The sequence below is a fragment of the Scyliorhinus torazame genome, chromosome 6, assembly GCF_047496885.1.
Source record: "Scyliorhinus torazame isolate Kashiwa2021f chromosome 6, sScyTor2.1, whole genome shotgun sequence".
Classification (NCBI taxonomy): Eukaryota; Metazoa; Chordata; class Chondrichthyes; order Carcharhiniformes; family Scyliorhinidae; genus Scyliorhinus; species Scyliorhinus torazame.
In genome coordinates, this window is record NC_092712.1 from 20119722 (window position 1) to 20145310 (window position 25589).

At 49.7% G+C, this 25589-nt stretch overlaps 1 protein-coding gene across 1 annotated transcript in view; it reads left to right on the plus strand.

The window, feature by feature from the left end:
- The first annotated feature begins 202 nt into the window (after positions 1-202).
- The window catches only part of LOC140424704 (uncharacterized), a 337233-nt gene continuing 311846 nt past the window's right edge, over positions 203-25589 (plus strand). The window contains exon 1 of the mRNA XM_072508002.1: positions 203-263. The gene's annotated coding sequence lies outside the window, so the exon portion shown is untranslated. The remainder of the gene's footprint in view (positions 264-25589) is intronic.

The window sequence follows — 25589 nt, forward strand, 5'->3', positions numbered from 1 at the left end:
TTGAAGCCTAGTTGTGACAATAAGCGATTTTCATTTTCAGTTCATTTTCATTTCATTTCATTTTTCAGCACTGAAATTCATATCCTGAAGTCGACTGTTCTTGCCCCAACATCGTTCCTCTTAATATTCAAGTGAACTTGTAATTTTTATGTATGTCGTCTACAAGGTTTGTACTAAGAACTTCTGTTCTCTTGTTCATGACAGGATCCCGAACATGATGAGCACAGAAACTTGAAACTCTGCAACTATCTGACTCCGACACAGTAAGTTCTAAAACACTACAAGCCTTAATTTGAACAATTGCATTCATCACTCACTATTTTTTTGCTGCCTGAGAAAAATTCTATGACCCTGAGTGAAAATCTCTAGCATGTAGAATTCCAAATATACAGTGAATTCTAGATACTTGTATAATTCAAGACATAGGGGGCATTCAAGACATTCTCCACTCCCACGCCGAAGTGGCCGCGCCGTCGTGAACGCCGTCGAGGTTCACGACTGCGCGGAACGGCCCCGGTCCCGACCGATTCCGGCCCTGACAATGGGCCAGGATCGGGGCCGCGTCATCTACACGCGCCAGGCCTTGTCGCCCGCGTAAAAGCGGCGCCGCATAGATGACACGGCCGGTGCCACATAACGGGCGTCATTGCCGTCCTCTCTAAGTCCGCGTGGTTGCCGTCCTCTCTAAGTCCGCCCCGCAAGAAGATGGGGGACGGATCTTGCGGAGGTCCTCCTTCAGAGAGGAAGGCCCGACGATTGGTGGGCACCGATCGCGGGCCACCCCACATTTCATGTAAAGCCCGGTGAAGGATCCCCCCTCGCCCCCCCACAGGCCGCCCCCCCCAGCGTTCACGCACCGCTCACGACTGCAGCGACCAGGTGCGGACGGCGCCGGGGGGAACCCGCCGTTTTGGCCTGGCCGCTCGGCCCATCCGGGCCTCAGAATAGCGGGGGCGCCGGAGAATCGCCATTTTCGGTGACTCCGGCGATTCTCCAGCCTGCGGCCCGCGAAACCCGACCGGGCTGTTCCCGCCGCTTGGGAGAATCGCGGGAGGGCGTCGGACCGGCGTTCCCGGAAATTTTGGCGGCCCAGGCGATTCTCCCAACCGGCGTGGGAGTGGAGAATCGCTCCCAGGGTTTTTCCCAGATACAGGACTAATCCTGGACTCAGACAAGACCCAAACAAAGGGCAAGTCTCAGATACAGGATGGAGTTTGCACATTCTCCCCGTGTTTGTGTGGGTTTGCCCCCACAACCCAAAGATGTGGTAGGTGGATTGGCCACGCTAAATTGTCCCTTCATTGGAAAAAATTAATTGGGTACTCTAAATTGAAAAAAAAGTCTCAGACACATGGGGCGTCATTCTCCGCCGGCGGGAGTCTCCATTTTGCTGGTGCCCGGGGGTTTCCCGACGGCGTGGGGCTGCCCCACAATGGGAAACCCCATTGACCGGCCGGTGTTACGGAGACTCCCGCCGGCCGATCGGGGCAGAAATGTGGCGGGGCGGGTAGGAGAATTTTGCCCATGGGCTGGGATTCTTCCCTCTGGGGACCAAGTCCCCATGCCGGCGGGAAAACCGGCGCCAACGACAACGGCCCCCCAAGGTGAGGAATTCTCAACTTTCTAGGTGTCTAGGTGGATGCCGGTGGGGTTGGTGCCGAAGGGCCGCCGCGAGTTCGCGCATGCGCGGAGGGTCGGAGAATCCCGCCCAGTGGAAATCCAGAAATCTGAACAATAGGGAATTCCAAATAATTGAGAATTCAAAACATACTGATAACCCGAGGAAAATTGATCGTTCAAGGTGCAAGGTGATTGGTATATTTTTGTTGGTCAAAGGTATTCAGAAGTGGTTTACTTAGTCTCCACATTCCGGCGCCTGTTCGGATACACTGAGGGAGAATTCAGAATGTCCAATTCACCTAACAAGCACGTCTTTGGCGACTTGTGGGAGGAAATCAGAGCCCCGGAGGAAACCCACGCAGACACGGGGAGAATGTGCAAACTCCGCACAGACAGTGACCCAAACCGGGAATTGAACCTGGGTCCTTGGCGTGTGAAGCAACAGTGCTAACCACTGTGCTACCGTGCCGCGCTGGAGTTAGGTCAGAGGTTAGCAGACACTTGGAGAATCAAATTCAAATGCCATTTCTCAGACACATGGCCCGGGATTCTCCGACCCGCCGCCGGGCTGGAGAATCCCCGGGGGGAGGCGCGAATCCCGCCCCGTCGCCCCGACGCCAGCTGCCGTATTCTCCGGCGCTGTTTTTCCGGCCGCGGCGGGACTCCCGCCACGCTGGTCGGGGGGCCCGATGTGCCGAGTGGCTGTCCATTTTTGACCAGTCCCGCCGGCGTGAATTACTCACCTCACACACGGCGGGACCTGGCAGGTGAGTATGCGCGGGCGGTCCTCGGGGGGGTGGGGGGGGGATCCGACCCCGGGGAGGGCCCACGGTGGCCTGGCCCGCAATAGGGGCCCATTGTTCTGCGGGTGGGCTTGTTCCATGTGGGCACTTCTTTCTTTCGCGTCGGGCCCCTGTAGGGCCTAGCCATAATGGGGGAGGCACGGAGGAGAGAACACCCCATCCACCTAGCCCTCGAAAATGCGGAGAATTCCGCACTTTCGGGGACTGTTGATGCCGGAGTGGTTGATGCCGGTTTTCCCGCCGGCGTGGGGACTTAGTCCCCAGAAGGGAGAATCCCAGGCATGGGAAATCCTGGTGACATGGAGAGTTGCAGACATAGGGGGCTGAATTCTCCGCCACCAGGATGCTCCGTTTTGCCGGCAGTCTGGGGGTTTCCCAATGGTGTGGGCATGCCCCACAATGGGAAACCCCATTGACCAGCCGACGAAATGGAGAGTACCGACGGCGTGTTGAACCAGAAATCTGGCGCGGCAGGACGGAGAAACCCACCCAAGAGTCTCCCAGGCAGATAGAGATTAAAACATAATTGTCGAGTGGGCTTGACAGGCCAACTCTTTACTAGTCGGGTGCTGCCTGGCTTGACTTGTAAGATGCTGACCCGCTGCAGTCCACCTGCTTCAATAGGTGCTTGGAAGTTAGATCTCTGCTCAACAAGTGCATGGAATCCAGATAAACAAACAAACCAAAAGTGAAGAAAGGAAATGCCAACTCTTTGATTGACAAGCTGTAAGGTCAAGACCATACATATGGAATTGCCAGATAACTTACAGTTGGTCTATAATGTTTACCAGACAGCTGTGATTACATGGAACTTGATGGAGTAAACATTGATATATCTTCCCGACAATATACAAGGCTCTCTAAAAGGCAATTACTGAAATAAAATCTTTACTCATTCATCCAGCAGAGAAGGGTTCCGAGGAAACGCATGCGCAGGTTGTAGACTCCGCTGCAAAAACCTTACAACTCTCAATGATAAAACCCCTCCCCATGAAGCCTCCCCATGAATAGTTCAGAACATGTTCGCTCCAACCATTTCTCAACTTAAATAGGATGAGCTAAACTCATAAAGATCTGTGTTTTCACCATGTGCTTAATTATAGAGGCAAAATTTGAATTCTATGAGAAGCTTGACACTGGTATCAGCAGAATACCTTAGTCATGATACCTTTACCTAGAAGAGTTTTCAGCTTAAGAGTGGGTGTGGACCATGAGTCGTGGCCCTCTCACCTGGGAGAGATAAATGAAAGTGGACAGAGAGTACTTGTGCTTTGCTGCTACCAGGAAGTTTATGTGAGTGACACCTTCTTTTAGAACAAACCGTATGGCAAGGCAAGCTGGAAAAATGTAAGACCAGGGCATTGGAACCAGCTGTATCTGATCATCTCAGACATGGCTCTCTGAACAGCATTTTCAATATACACCGCTACCACAGTGAGAGCTGTACTACACATCATTCCCTGGTGTGCACCAGGAATCAATGAACCAATTTGTCAGCAGATACCGTGGCAAGGGCAACAAAAGCAACTTTTCCGAGACCAGATACTTGCGAAATCCTACCAACTATCCTAGCTTTAGACAATTCACACCTCTTTAACCTGTGATTAGCCCTATCTCCAGTCGTACCTTCTGGACGTGGAAAGACTTAATTACCTGCAAAGACTCGCATTCAAAGCATAACCTTGCATCATTGGCTTTGTCTTTTGTAATGACTTAGGCCAGGCCTTTGAGATTGGCCAATTAGAATACGAGTTCCCTGATTAGTGGCCCAATTAGTGTGTATATAACAGGAGTGCAGATCCTCTGCACTTCCGGTGTAGACAGCAGACTGAATGGTCATGGTTGTTCAGCTGTTGGGTTTGTAAATAAAAGGAATTCTAGTGACGGGACTTCTGCCTCTGTGGACGTATTACAGTGGCGACGAGGAAAACAGAATGACCCGAAGAAACTTGCTCATCAGCAGGTGCTGCATATTGAGGGTAAGCCACTGACAGGCAAATTGCCTTTATTCAGAAAGTTGGACTCTTTTGACCCTGCAGTGGAAGACTGGGCCCAATATGTAGAGCGGATGAAGTACTTCTTTGGAGCAAACGATATAATTCCGGATGAAAAGCAACAGGTCATTCTGCTAACCACGTGTGGGCCAGCAGCCTTTGCCATTCTGCGCAGTCTCATTTTTCCAGAGGCACCGGACACGAAAACTTTCCAGCAATTGACAGACTTAATAAAAGAGTACTATGACCCGAAGCCACCTCTGATCCTGCGAAGGTACCGGTTTTACTCAGCATTCCGAGACACTGGGGAGTCAGTTACAAACTTTTTAACAAGTTTAAGGCGATTAGCAGAGGCTTGCGAATTTGGCCTGACGCTAAATGAGATGCTCCGAGACTGTTTGGTATGTGGAATAAATAATTTAGCAATACAGAAACGTCTGTTAGCAAAGGCCGAGCTGGATTGCAAACAAGCATTGCAGCTGGCTTTGTCCTTCGAAAAAGCGGCAAGCAGAGCGCATGGGTTACAGGGTACTCTGATGGAGGTAGAGGTAGATAGCCATGCCAGTGAAACTGAGTTAAGGGACCACCACTGGGGGATAGGCAACTGTATAGCCACCCTCAGGAACGACTCGGACACTAAGTTAACCGGGCCCACTCGCAGAAACCCTCCCAAGCAAGGGAAAATTAGGTCCAGACAGGCGACAGCCCCTGCAGCCTTTTGCCTGGCAAAATTTTGTAATTGTTGCCGGAGATCGGAGCCAGAAGGAGAAATAGAAGCCCAAAACCATCATCTTGGAGAAGGTCACATAGGGCGGGGTACAGGAGAATGCATACCCTAGAAGCCCCACCTACCTCCGACGAGGAACAACTAAATTGTGTAACGACGGTGAAATCAAAACCCATTAAATTGTCCATATGGTTGAATGGACGTCCCACACTGATGGAAGTCGACACTGGAGCAGCTGTAGATAGGGGAACCAGTATTCAATAAAATTCGTACTGGACTCCAACCCTTATTCCTAACCAGGACCTCGGCATAACTGAGGACATACACAGGGGAACCACTGAGAGTGTTGGGCACAACGCATGTAACTGTGGCTTATGGCGAGCAACTGGTTAGGCTGCCTTTAATGGTAGTGAAAGGTGTGGGGCTAAGCTTATTGGGACGAAGCTGGCTAAAAGAGATCCAGCTGGATTGAGTAAACATTTTCCAGCTGGAAAATGGTTGCCTGAGCGAACTCCTATGCAAATACCCAGTTTTCCGAGAAGGGCTCAGAACAGTAAAGGGAGCAAAGGCAACATTGCATGTAGATCCAGAGGCAGTCCCAAAATTCTACAAGGCCTGACCCTTCGCATTAATGCAGAAAGTCGATATGGAAAAAAAACTATTAGAGCGTGAGGGAATAATAAAACCAGTCCAGTTTGCAGAGTGGGCGGCACCCGTGATGCCTATCCTGAGCCGGACGGCTCGGTCCGCCTTTGTGGAGATTTCAAACAAATCGCTACTCACAACTGGACAAATACCCAATTCCCCGGATTGAGAATTTGTATGCAAAGCGGGCTGGAGGACTCCTGTTCTCAAAGCTGGATATGAGCCACGCATATATACAGCTGAAGCTGGGCGAAGAGAGCCAAAAATTCTCAATGATAAACACTCTCTGTTTCAGTATACAAGATTACCCTTCGGGGTATCGTCAGCTTGTGCGATATTCCAGAAGACAATGGAGAATACATTGCAAGGGCTACCACAAGTCCCCATTTACCGAGACGATATCCTCATTACAGGAAAAACAAAGGCAGAACACCTGCAAAACCTGGAGGAAGTCCTTAGGAGGTTTCCAGCAGCAGGCGTCTGCCTAAAGAGGGAGAAATGTATTTTCCTAGCACCTCAAGTAACCTATCTGGGGTACAAGGTTGACAAATCAGGGCTACACTCTTTGGAGGATGGGCGATTAAAGGTGCCCCGGCCCCCACCACAAGCCTGGAGTTAAGGTATTTTTTAGGACTGGTGACATCTTATGGAAAGTCCATACAGAACAGAGCTTCCATCTTGGACCCCCTACACCAATCACTAAAAAAGGGGCAAGCCTGGGAGTGGTCCGCCCAAGACAGGGCTTTCAAGAAGATAAAAGAACAGCTTTCCTCCGAGAGCGTCTTGGCACACTACGACCCCAGGAAAGAGTTGATGCTCACGTGCGACGCGTCTTCATATGGCGTTGGTGCAGTTTTGGCACAAGAGGGCAAAACGGACAGGAACGACCTATAGCGTTTGCTTCCAGGACGCTGGCAGGAGCAGAACGAAAGTACGCCCAAATCGAAAAGGAAGGACTGGCTGTGATCTTCGCGGTGAAGAAATTTCATCAGTACTTGTACGGGCGGAAATTCACTATAATTACAGACCACAAGCCATTGCTGGGGTTGTTGAAAGAAGACAAAGCAATACCACCAATAGCTTTGGCCCGGATCCAACGCTGCGCCCTACTACTGGCGGCGTACCAGTATCAACTGGAGCATCGGCCAGGAACACTGATGCACGAAGCAGGCTGCCATTACCGGACGCCCCACTATTAGTACCCAAAATAGAGGAAACGGTATTGATGTTACATTTCCTGGACACCCTTCCAGTGTCCACACAAAACATTCGTTTGTGCACCCAAAGGGACCCGGTTTTATCAAAAATAAAACACATGGTGCTAACTGGGGATGGAAAGACCGGTCCAGGCGGAATTTCACCCTTACCTGAGCAGAAGAGAGCAGACCACCATGGAAGATGGGATCCTGCTATGGGGGGCTCAAGTAGTAGTTCCAAGTCAAGGCCGTCGAGCATACTGGCTGAACTACATCATGGGCACCCTGGAGTCTCAAAAATGAAGATGCTGGCCAGAAGCTATGTCTGGTGGCCGGGCCTGGACACAGACATAGCGGCATTGGTAGGTCGGCGCCAAGAATTCCAACAAGGGCTGAAGGTGCCACCGGCAGCCCTGCTGCACCCATGGGAATGGCCAGGTAGACCAAGGTCGCGACTTCATGCCGAATTTGGAGGCCCGTTTATGGGTTCAATCTTTTTTATAATAGTAGATGCCCATTCCAAATGGCTGGACGTCTACAAAATGAACTCTGCAAATTCAACAACTACCATTGAAAAACTCCGCACCTCGTTCGCAACTCATGGTATCCCGGAGGTGTTAGTTTCGGACAATGGATCGGTTTTCGCCAGCCAGGACTTCACAAAATTTATGAAGTCGAATGGCATTTGGCACATAGGACGGCACCATACCACCCGACATCAAATGGTTTGGCGGAGAGTGCTGTCCAGACCTTAAAAGTCGAGTTGAAGAAACAGTGAGCAGCATCATTGGACACCAAACTGTCGCGCTGGCTATTTGACTACAGAAGAACAGGAATAGCACCGGTGGAGCTACCCGTGGGCAGACAACTCCAAACCCGGCTGAGTCTACTATTCCCAAATTTAGGTGGGAGAATAGAGCGACACCAAGAGGCCCAATTCAGGGGCCACAACAACACTCGCCGTGAAAGGCAGTTCAACACGGGTGAAAATGTATGGGTCGGAAATTATGCAAATAGCCCCACATAGGTAGCAGGAACAGTCAAGGCCAGGACAGGACCTGTGTCGTATGAGATACGTGTGGGAAAACATGTAATAAAGAAACACCTGGACCAGGTGCAGGCCTCAGATTCGTTTCCTCCCCCGGAGCTGACTCAGACCAGCATACCAAGGACCGTGGAGAGTCAAAGAACAAAGAACAAAGAACAAAGAAATGTACAGCACAGGAACAGGCCCTTCGGCCCTCCAAGCCCGTGCCGACCATACTGCCCGACTAAACTACATGGTAGACCAAGGTCGCGACTTCATGGTATCCCGGTCCTCCCTGACAAACTATTCACGCCCCTCCCACACCACTGGTGAGGACATCGGCCTCGGATATGGACACCGGGGATGATGCTGCAGCTGTACCCCTGCCGCTTTTGACAAGAGGCCGAACAGACTTTCTACATTGTAAATGTAACACATAGGGCGGCACGTGATGCAGTAGTTAGCACTGCAGCCTACTCCGCCGAGGACCCGGGTTCGAATCCCGGCCCTGGGTCACTGGCCGTGTGGAGTTTGCACATTCTCCCTGTGTCTGCGTGGGTTTCACCCCCACAACCCAAAGATGTGCAGGTTAGGAGGATTGGCCACACTAAATTGCCCCTTAATTGGGAAAAAAAAAATTGTGTACTCTAATATTTTTTAAAAAGTAAATGAACTACAGGCTGGTGAGCCTTACGTCAGTGGTAGGGAAAATACTGGAGAGAATTCTTCGAGACAGCATATACTCCCATTTGGAAACAAATGGACGTATTAGCGAGAGGCAGCATGGTTTTGTGAAGGGGAGGTTGATAGAGCTTTTCGAAGAGGTCACAAAGATGATTGATGCAGGTAGGGCAGTGGATGTTGTCTATTTGGACTTCAGTAAGGCCTTTGACAAGGTCCCTCATGGTAGACTGGTACAAAAGGTGAAGTCACACGGGATAAGGGGTGAGCTGGCAAGATGGATACAGAACTGGCTAGGTTATAGAAGGCAGAGAGTAGCAATGGAAGGGTGCTTTTCTAATTGGAGGGCTGTGACTAGTGGTGTTCCGCAGGGATCACTGCTGGGACCTTTGCTGTTCGTAGTATATATAAATGATTTGGAGGAAAATGTAATTGGTCTGATTAGTAAGTTTGCAGACGACACAAAGGTTGGTGGAATTGCGGATAGCGATGAGGACTGTCGGAGGATACAGCAGGATTTAAATTGTTTGGAGACTTGGGCGGAGAGATGGCAGATGGAGTTTAATCTGGACAAATGTGAGGTGATTCATTCTGGTGGAACAAATTTGAATGCGGATTACAGGGTTGACGGCAGGGTTCTGAAGAATGTGGAGGAGCAGAGAGATCTCGGGGTTCATGTCCACAGATCTTTAAAGTTGCCACCCAAGTGGATAGAACCGTGAAGAAAGCCTAAATGTGTTAGCATTTATTAACAGGGGGATTGAGTTTAAGAGGTTTAGGGGCTGTTTAGCACAGGACTAAATCGCTGGCTTTGAAAGCAGACCAAGGCAGGCCAGCAGCACGGTTCAATTTCCGTAACAGCCTCCCCGAACAGGCGCCGGAATGTGGCGACTAGGGGCTTTTCACAGTAACTTCATTGAAGCCGACTTGCGACAATAAGCGATTTTCATTTCATTTCATTTTTCAAGAGCCGTGAGGTTATGCTGCAACTGTACAAGACCTTGGTTAGACCACATTTGGAGTGTTGTGTGCAGTTCTGGTCACCTCATTATAGGAAGGATGAGGAAGCATTGGAAAGGAGCATAGGAGATTTACCAGGATGCTGCCTGGATTGGAGGGTAGGTCTTATGAGGAAAGGTTGCGGGAGCTAGGGCTTTTCTCATTGGAGCGAAGGAGGATGAGAGGTGACTTAATTGAGGTGTATAAGATGATGAGAGGGATAGATAGAGTGGACGTTCAGCGACTTTTTCCTCGGGTGAATGCATAACTATAAGGTTCATGGTGGAAGATATAGGAGGGATGTCAGAGGTAGGTTCTTTACTCAGAGAGTGGTTGGGGCGTGGAACGCACTCCCAGCTATGGTAGTGGAGTCGGACACTTTACGAACTTTCAAGCGGTTATTGGATCGGCATTTGGAGTGCACTACAATGATTGGGAGTAGGTTGATTTGATCTTAGTTTCAGACAAGTTGGGCACAACATCGTGGGTCGAAGGGCCTGTACTGCGCTGTACAGTTCTCAGGCCCTATGTTCTAAATAGTAATGCATTTTGGAAGATCTGATGCAGGTAGGGAATATACAGTGAATGGTAGAATCCTCAAGAGTATTGACAGTCAGAAAGATCTAGGAGTACAGGTCCACAGGTCACTGAAAGGGGCAACACAGGTGCAGATGGTAGTCAAGAAGGCATCCGGCATGCTTGCCTTCATTGGCCGGGGCATTGAGTATAAAAATTGGCAAGTCATGTTGCAGCTGTATAGAACCTTAGTTAGGCCACACTTGGAGTATAGTGTTCAATTCTGGTTGCCACACTACCAGAAGAATGTGGAGGCTTTATAGAGGGTGCAGAAGAGATTTACCAGGATGTTGCCTGATATGGAGGGCATTAGCTATGAGGGGAGGTTGAATAAACTTGGTTTGTTCTCACTGGAATGACGGAGGTTGAGGGGTGACCTGATAGAGATCTACAAAATGATGAGGGGCATAGACAGGGTGGATAGTCAGAGACTTTTTCCCAGGGTAGAGGAGCCAATTACTAGGGGGCATAGGTTTAAGGTGCGAGGGGCAAGGTTTAGAGGAGATGTACGGGGCAAGTTTTTTTACACAGACGATAGTAGGTGCCTGAAACTCGCTGCCGGAGGAGGTGATGGAAGCAGGGACGATAGTGACATTTAAGGGGCATCTTGACAAATACATGAATAGGATGGGAATAGAGGGATACGGACCCAGGAAGTGTAGAAGATTTTAATTTAAATGGTCAGCACAGGCTTGGAGGGCCGAAGGGCCTGTTCCTGTGCTGTACTTTTATTTGTTCTTTGTTCTATTCTATTGATGAAGAAGTCAGGTGACTTGGAGCCTTTACCACTGTCAACGTCTCATGCCCAAAGAAGGTTGGCAAACATAAACTCAAGATCAAGTTTGATAAGGGGGCTAGTGCAAATATTCCACCAGTCCGAATCCTGAGAAACATGTAATACCAATAATAATAATCTTTCTTCGTGTTAGTATGCTTACATTAACATTGCAATGAAGTTACTGTGAAAAGCCCCTCGTCGCCACACTCCGGCGCCTGTTCGGGTATGCTGACATACAATTCAGAATTTTCCAATTCACCTAACAGCATGTCTTTTGGGACTAGTGGGAGGAAACTGGAGCACCCGGAGGAAGCCCATGCAGACACTGGGAGAACATGTAGACTCCGCACAGACAGTGACCCAAGCTGGGAATCGAACACATGCCCCTGCCGCTGTGCTAATCACTATGTCACCGTGCCGCCCCTGTACCTGGACCATTGGAAATCAATATTACAAATCATAGATCATAGAATTTACAGTGCAGAAGGAGGCCATTCAGCCCACCGAGTCTGCACCGGCTCCTGGAAAGAGCACCCTACCCAAGGTCAACACCTTCACCCGATCCCCATAACCCAGTAACCCCACCCAACACTAAGGGCAATTGTGGACACTAAGGGCAATTTAGCATGGCCAATCCACCTAACCTGCACTCTTTGAGCAAATGGCACTTGCTAAATTGACTGCAGACATTGGGTCACCAATCGTTTGCTTTTGTACACTAAAAATATAATTTGGAATGAAAACCAAAAATATTGAACCTGGTAGACATGTACAAATCACCAAAGGAGATTTCAATGAGGATGTTGTATTACACATCAGGGAGGATGCAATTCTGCCATTTGACCCTTCCAGAAAAGTGCAGCCTTCACATACAAGAAAAGTTTTAGTGTGAGCTAGATGGCATGGAACACAATTGCGTCCAAAAGATTCTAGCACCGGAGGAACTGAATCCTAGGTTCACGGGATGCAAATTCTTCTCCAAGCTGGATACCAAACATGGGTGTTGGTCAGTCCACTTAGCTAAAGAATCTCAGGAAGTTACCACCTTCGGAACAACATTTGGAAGATATGGGGCAATGTTGAGGATAAACAGGACCCAGCTGAAAGAAATACACAACATGGCAGTTATGCACAGCTAACACTAAAGAACACACCCAGACGATGACAATTGGATGAAACAGCAGGACAGCATAGCAACAGCGGCCTCCTATGAACACGGAGAAAAAGCTGGCCGCCTACTGGCTCACCAGCTGAGAAAGTAGGCAGTCACGAGCGAGATAGTCCAGGTGAAGAATAGCAGAGGCAGACTGTTAACCGAGCAAAAGGAGGTCAACTGAGCATTCAAGTCTTTCTACCAAGGGCTGTACACCTACGAACCCCCCGACGGGGACGCAGAGATGAAAAGGTTCCTCAATGGACTGGACATGTCAGTCGTGGCAAACAATAGGCGGGGAGGATCTTGAAGCACCAATAAGACTGGAAGAGATCGCAGAATCCCTACAGTGCAGAAGGAGGCCATTCGGCCCATTGAGTCTGCATCAACCCTCTAAAAGAACAAGCTCATTTCCCCGCTCTATTTCTATAACCCTTTCACCTAACCTACACATACTCCCTGCACACTAAGGGACAATTTAGAATGGCCAATCCATCTAACCCGCACATCTTTGGACTGTGGGAGGAAACCGAAGCACCCGGAGGAGACCCACGCAGACACGTGGAAAAAGTGCAAACTCCACACAGACAGTCATGCAAGGCTGGAATTGAACCCGGGACCCTGGAACTCATGCAGTCCATGCAGGCGGGTAAGGCGCCGGGACTCGCCAAAGTCCTGGCCGAGAGACTGGAGTACTATGTACCGGACGTAGTGTCAGAGGACCAGACAGACTTTGTCAAGGGTAGTGTTATGGGGGAGACATTTTCAGAACCCCAAAATGTATCATGGAGTTCAACCAACCTCCCCCTTTAATGTATTTGTTGCTTTTCCTAGCACATGGCTCCTTCCCTAGGTGTGGGATTACAATTATGGACACGTGGGTTTTTAAACACAAAACACTGTTTATTCCATGAACTCAACTTCATATCTTAAATAAACATTGGATCTCTTAACACCCCTTACTTCAAAGATAACTCCGAAAATATTGCAACAGTAAATAATTCCTTAAAATGTTCCTTCAAACTTCCAAGAGACTTAACACCTTTAAACAAAATCACATCAGGTTAAAGGCTTCACTATTATAAGTTTAAATCACCCAAATGATCCAGAGATAGTCTTTCATGGCAGAGATCCAGCTCACTGCAAAACACAGACACACACCCAGCTCTTTTCCAAACCAGAACTTCTCAAGCTGCTGTCTCAAACTGGCTTTCTCCTTTTAATCAGCTCACAGCAAAACAGCCAGGCACTTTGAAGCTGCTCTCAGCAAAACCAGCCAGGCACTTTTTAAAACTGAAACTTCAAAATGGCTGAACTGAGCTGAGCTCCACCCACTCTCTGACATCACTGTTTTCTTTTTTTAAAATATGTTTATTCAAAGTTTTTCAACAAAAATGTTCAACCAATTAAACCCCCCCCCCCCGTAACAAAAAAGAGAAAGAGAATGAACAGAACAAAACATAAACATATCAATCCAACATAATACAGAACTTGTACAATGGGTTCCTCCCGCACATATTGGCTCTCCCATATGTTTATGTTTTTCCTTTTTCAAGTGCCCCTAGGAAAACCCCCTTCCCCGCCCACCCATATACCCCCCCCACCGAAAGAGACACCCCCCCCTCCCCTACCCTCCCCACCCCCCCCCCCCCTCCCTCCCTGGGTTGCTGCTGCTGCTGACCGACCTCCTACTAACGCTCCGTGAGCTAGTCTAGGAACGGTTGCCACTGCCTGAAGAACCCCTGCGCAGACCCTCTCAAGGCAAACTATCCTCTCCAGCTTGATGAACCCTGCCATGTCATTTATCCAGGCTTCCACACTGGGGGGCTTCGCGTCTTTCCATAATAGCAAGATCCTCTGCCGGGCTACCAGGGACGCAAAGGCCAAAATGCTGGCCTCTTTCGCCTCCTGCACTCTCGGCTCGTCCGCCACCCCAAATAGTGCCAGCCCCCAACTTGGCTTGACCTGGACTTTCACCACCTTAGACATAGTCCTCGCAAAACCCCTCCAAAACCCATCCAGTGCCAGATCTTTAGTGTTGCCGCCACCACCGGACTCGTGGTGTACCTTGTCGGCGAGAGCGGCAGCGGTGCCGTCACCAGCGCCCTCCGGCTCGTTCCTTTGCAGGACGCCATCTCCAACCTCTTCCATGCCGCCCCCGCTCCCTCCATCACCCACTTACGGATCATCGCCACGTTGGCTGCCCAATAGTAGCCACCCAGATTCGGCAACGCCAGCCCTCCTCTGTCCCTACTATGCTCCAGAAACCCCCTCCTTACACTCGGGGTCTTGTTTGCCCACACAAAACCCATGATGCTCCTACCTACCCTCTTAAAAAAGGCCTTGGTGATCATAATAGGAAGGCACTGGAACACAAAAAGAAACCTCGGGAGGACCATCATTTTAATCGACTGTACCCTGCCCGCTAGCGAGAGTGGCAACACATCCCATCGTTTGAAGTCCTCCTCCATCTGCTCCACCAGCCGCATCAAATTAAGTTTGTGCAGAGCCCCCCAACTCCTAGCTACCTGGATCCCCAAGTACCGAAAGCTCCTTTCCGTCCTCCTCAACGGTAGGTCGTCTATCCCTCTTCCCTGGTCCCCTGGATGCACCACGAAGAGCTCACTTTTCCCTACATTAAGCTTATAGCCCGAGAAGTCCCCAAACTCCCTTAGGATCTGCATGACCTCCACCATCCCCTCCACTGGATCTGCCACATACAGCAACAGGTCGTCCGCATACAGCGACACCCGATGCTCCTCTCCCCCTCGGACCACCCCCCTCAATTTCCTGGACTCCCTTAATGCCATGGCCAAAGGCTCAATTGCTAATGCAAACAACAGGGGGGACAGGGGGCACCCCTGCCTCGTTCCTCGATACAGCCGAAAATACTCCGACCTCCGCCGATTCGGACCACACTTGCCACCGGGGCTCTATATAGGAGCTTAACCCAACTGATAAACCCCTCCCCAAACCCAGACCTCCGCAACACTTCCCAGAGATACTCCCACTCCACTCGGTCAAAGGCCTTCTCCACGTCCATAGCTGCCACTATCTCCGCCTCTCCCTCCACCGATGGCATCATAATCATTTTAGGAGCCTCCGCACATTGGTGTTTAGCTGCCTGCCCTTTACAAATCCCGTCTGGTCCTCGTGAATCACCCCCGGGGCACAGTCCTCAATCCTCGTAGCCAGCACTTTTGCCCGCAACTTAGCGTCCACATTAAGGAGCGAAATTGGCCTATACGATCCACATTGCAGTGGGTCCTTGTCCCGCTTCAAGATCAGAGAAATCATCGCCCCGGACATTGTCGGGGGCAGGGTCCCCCCCCTCCCTTGCCTCATTGAAAGTCCTCACCAGCAACGGGGCTAACAGGTCCGCATACGTCCTGTAAACTCAACCGGGAACCCATCTGGTCCAGGGGCCTTCCCCGTCTGCATGCTCCCCAGTCCTTTAATCAGCTCCTCCAACCCAATTGGCACCCCCAAACCAGCCACCTCCTGCTCCTCCACCCTCGGGAACCTCAGTTGATCCAGAAATCGTCACATCCCCTCTTCCCCCGCTGGGGGCTGAGATCTGTACAGCTCCTCATAAAAGGCCTTAAATCCTCATTTACTTTCACCGCACTGCGCACCGTAGTTCCCCTGCCATCCTTGACTCCACCTATCTCCCTCGCTGCCATCCTCTTACGGAGCTGATGTGCCAGCATCCGGCTCGCCTTCTCCCCATACTCGTACGTCGCCCCCTGTGCTTTGCTCCACTGTGCCTCTGCCTTCCCTGTGGTCAACAGGTCGAATTCCGCCTGGAGACTTCGCCGCTCCCTAAGTAGTCCCTCTTCAGGGGCCTCTGCATATCTCCTGTCCACCCTTAAGATCTCCCCCACTAACCTCTCCCTTTCCCTGCCCTCTCTCTTCTCCCTGTGTGCCCTGATGGAGATTAACTCTCCCTGACCACCGCCTTCAGCGCCTCCCATACTACCCCCACCTGCACCTCCCCGTTGTCATTGGCCTCCAAATACCTGTCAATGCACCCCCGTACCCTCCCGCACACCTCCTCATCTGCCAGTAATCCCACATTCAAACGCCACAGCGGTCCCTCTCCTCTCCCAACTCCAGCTCCACCCAGTGCGGGGCGTGGTCTGAGACGTCTATGGCCGAGTACTCCGTTCCCTCCACTTTCGGGATCAGCGCCCTGCTCAAAACAAAAAAATCTATCCGGGAGTAGGCTTTGTGTACGTGGGAAAAAAAATAAAATTCCCTGGCCAGGGGCCTAGCAAATCTTCACGGATCTACTCCCCCCCCCATCTGGTCCATAAACCCCCTAAGCACCTTGGCCGCAGCCGGCCTCTTCCCCGTCCTAGATCTGGAACGATATAATGCTGGGTCCAACACCGTGTTGAAATCCCCCCCCCATTATCAAGCTTCCTACCTCCAGGTCCGGAATGCGCCCCAACATACGCTTCATAAATCCAGCATCGTCCCAGTTCGGGCCGTATACGTTTACCAATACCACCCACGCCCCCTGCAACCTACCGCTCACCATCATGTATTGACCTCCATTGTCCACTACTATATTCTTGGCCTCAAACGACACCTGCTTCCCCACCAGTATTGCCACTCCTCTATTCTTCGCATCCAGCCCCGAATGGAATACCTGTCCTAGCCATCCCTTTCTTAACCTGACCTGGTCTGCCACCTTCAAATGTGTCTCCTGAAGCATAACCACATCTGCCTTCAGTCCCTTTAAGTGCGCGAACACTCGGGCCCTCTTAACCGGCCCATTCAGGCCCCTCACATTCCACGTTATCAGCCGGATTGGGGGGCGCCCCCCCCCTCTGCCGACTAGCCATCTCCTTTTCTATGCCAGTCCCGTGTCCGCGCCTCCTGCTCCCTCCAGTCCCCCAGACGGGGGAACCCCGCCCCGATCACCTCTTCTGTTTTCAGTTCCCCCTCGGCCAATGCAGCAGCAACCCTATTTCCTCCCCCCCCGCTAGATCCATATCTAGCTCTTTTGTTCCCCCCATAACACTCCCGTAAGTCAGCTGACACCTGCTGACCCCAACCTTCCCCGCCATCCCATTGACGCCCCCCCCCGTGTGGAAATCCCCCCTCCTTCTCCTCCCCAGCAATCAGTGTGCGCTCCTCCATCCCCCCCTCCGTCCTTCCCTAGCGCGGGAAAAAGCCCGTGCTTTCCTGAGCCAGCCCCGCCCCCTCTGGCTCAGCTCCTGTTGCGGCCTTATCCCAATTCCCCCATCCCCGGGCCTCCCCTCCCTACAGCACCGGTGCCCACATTCCCTCACAGTCTCCCCATCAGATCTCTTCCCCCATCGCATTCCCTACGCATAGTTAAAACCCTGTATACAACCGACACCCCCGCACAACCACAGACCCTCAGTTTGAGTCCAGTTTGTATAAAGGTCCAAGCTTCTTCAGGCATTTCAAAGTAGTGGTGTCGATCCTGAAATGTGACCCACAATCGCGCTGGCTGCAGCATTCCGAATCTCACCCCCCTCCTATGCAGCATCGCCTTGGCCCGATTAAAACAAGCTCTCTTCTTTGCCACCTCCTCACTCCATTCCTGATAGATTCGGATCTCCGTATTCTCCCACCTGCTGCTCCGCTCTTTCTTGGCCCATCTCAAGACACACTCTCTGTCCACGAAACGATGAAACCTCACCACTACCGACCTTGGCGGCTCGTTGGCCTTGGGTCTCCTCGCCAGGACCCGATGAGCCCCATCTAGCTCCAGGGGACTCGGAGAGGCCTCCGCACCCATCAGCGAATTGAGCATCTTGCTCACATATGACTCGGCATCGGCCCCCTCCACCCCTTCAGGGAGACCCAGAATCCGAAGATTCTTCCTCGTCGACCTGTTCTCCAGGTCCTCGAATCTTTCCGCCCACCTCCTGTGCAGCGCCTCGTGCGCCTCCAACTTCACCGCCAGGCCCAAGATCTCGTCCTCGTTCTCTGCGGCTTTTTCCTGCACCTCCCGGATCTCTACCCCATGGGCCTTCTGGGTCTCCTTTAGCCCCTCGATCGCCGTCAGCAGTGACGCCAGCACCTCTTTCTTAAGCTCCTCCATGCAGCGCCTGAGAAACTACTGCTGCTCCGGCCCCCATGCCGCTCGATCGCCGCCCTCCGCCATCTTGTTTTTTCTCCCTCACTTTTTTCGCTGCTCCAAAACCGCTTTTTTGACCACTCCACTTCTGGTCCACTCCATATACTATGGAAGGGGGACCTTGCTCTCACCTTCCCACATGGGAAGTCGTCGAAAAATTTCTGTTGGGGCTCCTCTGGACAGCCCAAAAGTACGTTCTAGCGGGAGCCGCCGAAATGTGCGGCTTAGCTCCGCATAGCCGCAACCGGAAGTCCCATCACTGTTTTCTTAAAGGTACATTGCTTACACATCCATTTCTTAAAGGCACTCTTGCATGACACCTCCCCCCAAGAAAAAAAAACCCATCAACTTCAAGGTGGTTTCATTTTTCACTTTTGCACCATCCACGAAGAAATGTACACAGTAAATATACCTTTTCGTTTTTTTAAAAAGCAACACATGCAAACAGGTATAATAATATAGTCCATTTTTCTTTGTTCTTCTTCCTCCAACCGAAATCCTTCTCGATTGACCGTCTCTTTGAACAAAGTCTCTGCACGATCCATCCATTCCTCTACTCCTCGGCATTTCTCTTTAGAATCAGATACTTTAGTTCAATCTGACCACAGAGTCCCTTGCAATTCTCCAATACAGGAACATTGGTTACCACAGCTTTCGTGCAGTCAAATGCCTGTTGAAAGTCCGCTGTCCATTGAAATTTTTGACGTTTCTTTTGCAAGTCCATCAGTGGAGTAATCACGCCACAAAACCTTTGCACAACTGTTCGATCAAAGCCATTCATGCTAAGAAATCGCATTATTTCCCTTCATCTTGAGGATACCGGAAACTCCGCAAGGAAAGTGATTCGGGCTTCTCCAAATTCACTTTTGGCGAGGTTCATCACCAAACCCGCCTCCTGAAGTCGATCGAAGAACTCCATACGATGTTTCAAATGTTCTTTCCATTTCTGGAAGTTGGAAATAAAAGCAGATTGTCCCACTTTCTCAATGCAATCCTTCAAACGTGGGATAGGATAAGAGTCCATTCTTGTAACTACATTCACCTTTTGATAGTCCACACACAACCGTTGGGTACCGTCTGGTTTAGGTATCATCACTATGGGTGAGCTCCATTGGCAGCAACCCACTTCAATTATGCCATTTTTTAGCATACTCTCAATCTCTCTGTTAACCTGTGCCAATTTTCAAGGATTAAGTCTGTATGGATGTTGTTTGATAGGAACAGCATTTCCCACATCTCCATCATGTGTAGCCATTTTAGTACTTCCCAATTTACCTCTACAAACTTGCCCATGTGATAGCAATAACTCTTTCAGGAGTTTTTCCTCTGGAAGGTAACTTAACAATTCATCCCAATTTTTAAGAACATCCTCATTTTCCAATTTAATTTGAGGTATGTCAAATTCGCAGTCATCTGGATTTGGTTCGTCACTTTGAGTTAGAATCATTAAAACCTCCTTTCTCTCTCCTTCCCTTTCAAAGTACCTTTTAAGCATATTCACATGACACACTCGGTGAGTCTTCCTTCTATCTGGTGTTTTTACCACATATTTCACCTCAATTAATTTACTTTCAATCTGATATGGTCCACAAAACCTAGCTTTTAAAGGCTCCCTACCACTGGTAACAACACTAAAACTTTATCCCCACTGGCAAAACTACGAACTTTGGATTTCTTGTCCGCTACCCGTTTCATCACATTTTGTGCAACTTTCAAACGTTGCCTAGCCAATTCACCTGCTCTATTTAATCGTTCCCTAAAATTTGACACGTAATCCAATAGTGTAATTTCCGATTTCTCACCCACCAATTTTTCCTTAATCAATTTAAGTGGTCCTCTTACCTCGTGACCAAAAATTAGTTCAAAAGGACTAAATTTGGTAGACTCATTAGGTGCATCCCTAATTGCAAACAGTACGAATGGAATTCCTTTATCCCAATCCTCTGGATAATCTTGACAATACGCCCTCAACATTGTCTTTAATGTCTGCTGCCACCTTTCTAACACTCCCTGCGATTCTGGATGGTATGCAGTTGATTTAAATTGTTTTATTCTGAAGCTATCCATAACTTTTTTGAATAACTTGGAAGTAAAATTTGTTCCTTGATCCGATTGAATTTCTGTGGGTAGTCCATATCTAGTAAAGAATTTAAGTAACTCCTCCACAATCTTTTTAGCTGTAATATTACGTACTGGAATGGCCTCTGGAAACCTAGTGGTCACATCCATTACAGTCAAAAGATATTGATTCCCACTTTTTGTTTTAGGAAGCGGTCCTACACAATCGGACCCTTGTAAAAGGTTCCTCAAATGCTGGAATGGGTATTAAGGGCGCTGGTTTTATCACTGCATGAGGTTTCCCTATCACTTGACATGTGTGACATGATTGCCAAAATTTTACTACATCTTTATGTAGTCCAGGCCAATATAAATGTTTCTGGATTTTAGCTTGAGTTTTCCTTATTCCCAAATGACCTCCCACTGGTACTTCATGTGCAACTCGCAACACCTCCTTTCTATATCCTACCGGCAATACTACTTGATGAACTTCTGCCCACTTTTCATCCGCCTGCATATGTACAGGTCTCCATTTTCTAATCAAGACATCATTTTTACGGTAATAACACTCTGGTATATGCTCAGATTCCTCTTCCGTATATGCTTTCTGATATATCCGTTTTATTTCTACATCTTTCTGTTGTAACTTCTTCAATTTTCCTGAACTAAAAATATCCGCCTCATCCACCCCCTGTTCTTGTTCTTTTTCAACAATCTGATCAAAAATCGTTTCTGATAATTGCACTTCAACTTCATCTTCACTCTTTGATTTCGCCTCTTGTCTTAACCTGTGACTTTGCGACCTTGTTACTATGCAATCCAGAAAAATCCCAGGATATTTGTCCTTCAACACTTCAGTTGACTGATTTTCCACTGGCTTATCAACCACAGTAGGCATCACTCCCACCTGCGATCCAGCTATATCATTACCCAAGATAAACTCTCCCTGGACAAGATAGTTTATCTATTACTCCTACTACCACTTCACCACTCTTCACTGGACTTTCCAACCTTACCTTATATAATGGAACACTGCTCCTCACCCTGAATTCCACATATCACCACCTTTTCTGGCAACATTCTTCCCAAACTACATAATTCCTCCTCTCTTACCATTAAAGATTGACTAGCCCCATAATTGTGATTTCTTTACCTGCTCCTCCTTATACACATGAATAAACTTTACCCACACAAGTAAATTCTTTAAAGACATCTGGCACCTTCTTAACAATTACTTCTTGAACAGGCTGTATAATCGTTTGCACCTCCTTCGCTTCCCTTGGGCTTTCCTTTACCACTCTAACAAACCCCACAGTCTTATCCTGTTTTACCACATCAGCCTTCCCAGTGCTTTTCTTCAACCACCAACACTGTGACTTTACATGGCCTAGTTTATTACAGTGAAAACATTTGAAACTTTTCATTTCTTTTCCACCCTCCTGGATTTCTTTTTTAATCTGAGGTACACTCTCTTTATTGTCTCCCATCAGATCACGTTTACCTTTACCACTTGAGTATTTCTCATGTCCTCGGTTTCTACCCCTCACCGGCTGAAACTGATGTTGGAAACCAATCTTTGATTTATAAACTAATTCATAATCATCTGCCATTTCTGCTGCTAATCTCACAGTTTTAACCCCCTGTTCTTCCACATGAGTTCTCACTACATCAGGAATTGAATTTTTAAATTCCTCCAAAAGTATAATTTCTCTGAGAGCTTCATACATTTGGTCTATTTTCAAAGCCCTTATCCACCTATCAAAATTACTCTGTTTGAGCCTTTCAAACTCCATGTATGTTTGACCAAATTCTTTCCTTAAATTTCTGAACTTTTGTCTGTAAGCTTAAGGCACTAGCTCATATGCACTTAAGATGGATTTCTTCACCTCCTCATACGTTCCAGATACCTCCTCCGGTAGTGATGCAAACACTTCACTAGCTCTATCTATCAGCTTTGTTTGAATCAGTAACACCCACATGTCCTGTGGCCATTTCATTTGTTTAGCTACCTTCTCAAATGAAATGAAAAACGCTTCCACGTTCTGCTCCTCAAACCTTGGCAATGCTTGGACATATTTAAATAGATTCCCACCAAGCCTTCGACTATGACGCTCTGTCTCACTATCCTCATCACTATCATCCAACTGTACGTTTCCTTTTACGTCTGCCAATTTTAACTGATTGTCATGTTTCATTGCCATTTTCTGAAGTTCAAACTCCCTCTCCTTATCTTTTGCCCTGATCTGTATCTCCCTTTCTTTTTCTTTTTGTTCTGCTAGGGCTATTCTTTCTTTTCTCCTCTCTTCTATCTCCTTTTCTTTTTCCTCTCTCTCTCTTTCTCTTTCTTTTTCCTCTCTCTCACTCTCGTATTCCAGCCACTTTAATTCTTTCTCATGTTCCATTTGTTTAATTTGCAACTGAATTTTTGCCATTTCCAATGAGTCAAACTCTATCTCAGGCAACTTTAAATGCTTAACCACCACCATAATTACCTCATCTTTTTGCATTTTGTCAGGTAATGTTAACTGCAATGTTCTTGCCAAATCTAACAGTCTGCTTTTCGTTTCTGTCCGTAAAGTACTTCGTGTGACATTCTCCACCCACATAAACTTCTGAGCCTCTAGAAGAGCCATTGTTCACAACACTCTCCCCACTTAAACTAAAATACCACACCGGAAAAGCAACAATCCTTCACTGTCTTTAAGTTCACAAAAGCCAATCCAATAGATAGCCTTTTATCCCCCTCGAGCCCCCAATTGTTACAGGCAAGGCATTTTCAGAACCCCAAAATGTATCATGGAGTTCAACCAACCTCTCCCTTTAATGGATTTGTTGCTTTTCCTAGCACACGGCTTCTTCCCCAGTTGTGGTATTTCAATTATGGACACGTGGGCTTTTAAACACAAAACACTGTTTATTCCATGAACTCAACTTAACATCTTAAATAAACATTGGATATGGGGAAAAGGCAAGCTGGATGCTGGCGCATCAGCTTCGGAAGCGGGACGCAGCTAGGGAGATCGGGGGAGTTAAGGACAGGGGAGGGAGCGTGGTGCGGGGTGGGGTTGGCATCAATGGGGTCTTCAGGGACTTCTACGATCCGAGCCCCCACGGGAGGAGGGAGGGATGGGCCGTTTCCTGGACCAATTGAGGTTTCCAAAGGTGGAAGAGGGACTGATGGCGGGACTGGGGGCCCCGATTGGGCTGGAGGAGCTGATCAAAGGGATAGGTAGCATGCAGGCGGGGAAGGCACCGGGGCCAGACGGTTTCCCGGTCGAGTTCTATAAAAAATATATGGACCTGTTGGGCCCGCTGTTAGTTAGGACCTTTAATGAGGCAAGGGAGGGGGGGGCTTTACCCCCGACGATGTCCCGGGCACTGATCTCCTTGATCCTGAAGCGGGACAAGGATCCCCTGCAATGTGGGTCTTACAGACCGATTTCCTTGCTAAATGTAGATGCCAAGGTGCTGGCGAAGGCCTTAGCCACGAGGATTGAGGATTGTGTGCCGCAGATCATCCATGAAGACCAGACGGGGTTTGTGAAGGGGAGACAGTTGAACGCGAATGTGCGGAGGCTTTTGAACGTTATCATGATGCCGGCGAGGGAGGGGGAGGCGGAGATAGTGGTGGCGATGGACGCTGAGAAAGCCTTCGATAGGGTAGAGTGTGGGGTACCTGTGGGAGGTGCTGAAGAGGTTTGGGTTTGGGGAGGGGTTTGTCAGGTGGGTTAGGCTGTTGTACGAGGTCCCGATGGCGAGTGTGGCCACAAATAGGAGGAGGTCCGAGTACTTTCGGTTGCACCGAGGGACGAGACAGGGGTGTCCCCTGTCCCCCCTGCTCTTCGCACTGGCGATTGAACCCCTGGCTATGGCACTGAGAGAGTCAAGGAACTGGAGGGGGGTGGTGCGGGGTGGAGAGGAGCATAGGGTGTCGCTTTATGCGGACGACCTGCTGCTGTATGTGGCGGACCCGGTGGGAGGAATGCCAGAGGTAATGAGGATGCTTAGGGAATTCGGGGACTTTCCGGGGTACAAGCTCAATATGGGGAAGAGCGAGCTGTTCGTAGTTCAGCTAGGGGACCAGGAGAGGGGGATTGGCGAGCTCCCACTAAAAAGGGCGGAGAGGAGTTTCAGATATTTGGGGGTCCAGGTGGCCAGGAGCTGGGGGGCCCTGCATAGGCTTAACTTTACAAGGCTGGTGAAGCAAATGGAGGAGGAGTTCAAGAGGTGGGACGCGTTGCCGCTGTCCCTGGCGGGTAGGGTGCAGTCAATCAAAATGACGGTGCTCCCAAGGTTTTTGTTCCTGTTCCAGTGCCTCCCCGTGTTTATCCCGAAGGCTTTTTTCAGGCGGGTTAACAGGAGCATAATGGGGTTTGTGTGGGTGCGAGGGACTCCGAGGGTGAGAAGGGTGTTCCTGGAGCGGAGTAGAGATAGGGGGGGGGGGGGGCTGGCGCTGCCCAACCTCTGTGGGTACTACTGGGTCACCAATGCAGCGATGGTGCACAAGTGGGTGATGGAGGGGGAGGGGGCTGCAGGAAGAGGCTGGAGACGGCGTCCTGTGTGGGTACGAGTCTGGGGGCGCTGGCAACGGCACCGCTGCCACTCCCTCCAAAGAGGTATACCACGAGCCCGGTGGTGGTGGCGGCCCTCAAATTGTGGGGGCAGTGGAGGCGGCATAGGGGGGAAGTTAGGGCCTCGGCGTGGACCCCATTATGGGGGAACCACCGGTTCGCCCCAGGAAGAACAGGTGGAGGGTTTTCGGGGTGGCACAGGGCAGGCATACGAAAGTTGGGGGACCTGTTTGTGGACGGGAAGTTTGCGAGCTTGGGTGAGCTGGAGGAGAAGTACGGGCTCCCCCTGGGGAACACCTTCAGGTACTTACAGGTAAGGGCGTTTGCCAGACGGCAGGTGGTGGAATTCCCACGGCTACTGCCACACACAGTACAGGACAGGGTGCTCTCGGGGGGGTGGGTAGGAGTGGGGAAGATCTCGGAAACTTACCAGGTGATGCAGGAGGAGGAGGTGGCCTCGGTGGTGGAGTTGAAAGGTAAGTAGGAGGAGGAGTTGGGAGAGGAGATCGAAGAGGGGACGTGGGCAGATGCCCTAGGGAGGGTGAACTCTTCCTCTTCATGCGCGAGGCTCAGCCTCATACAGTTTAAGGTGCTGCACAGGGCACACATGACCGGGACAAGGATGAGCAGGTTCTTTGGGGGT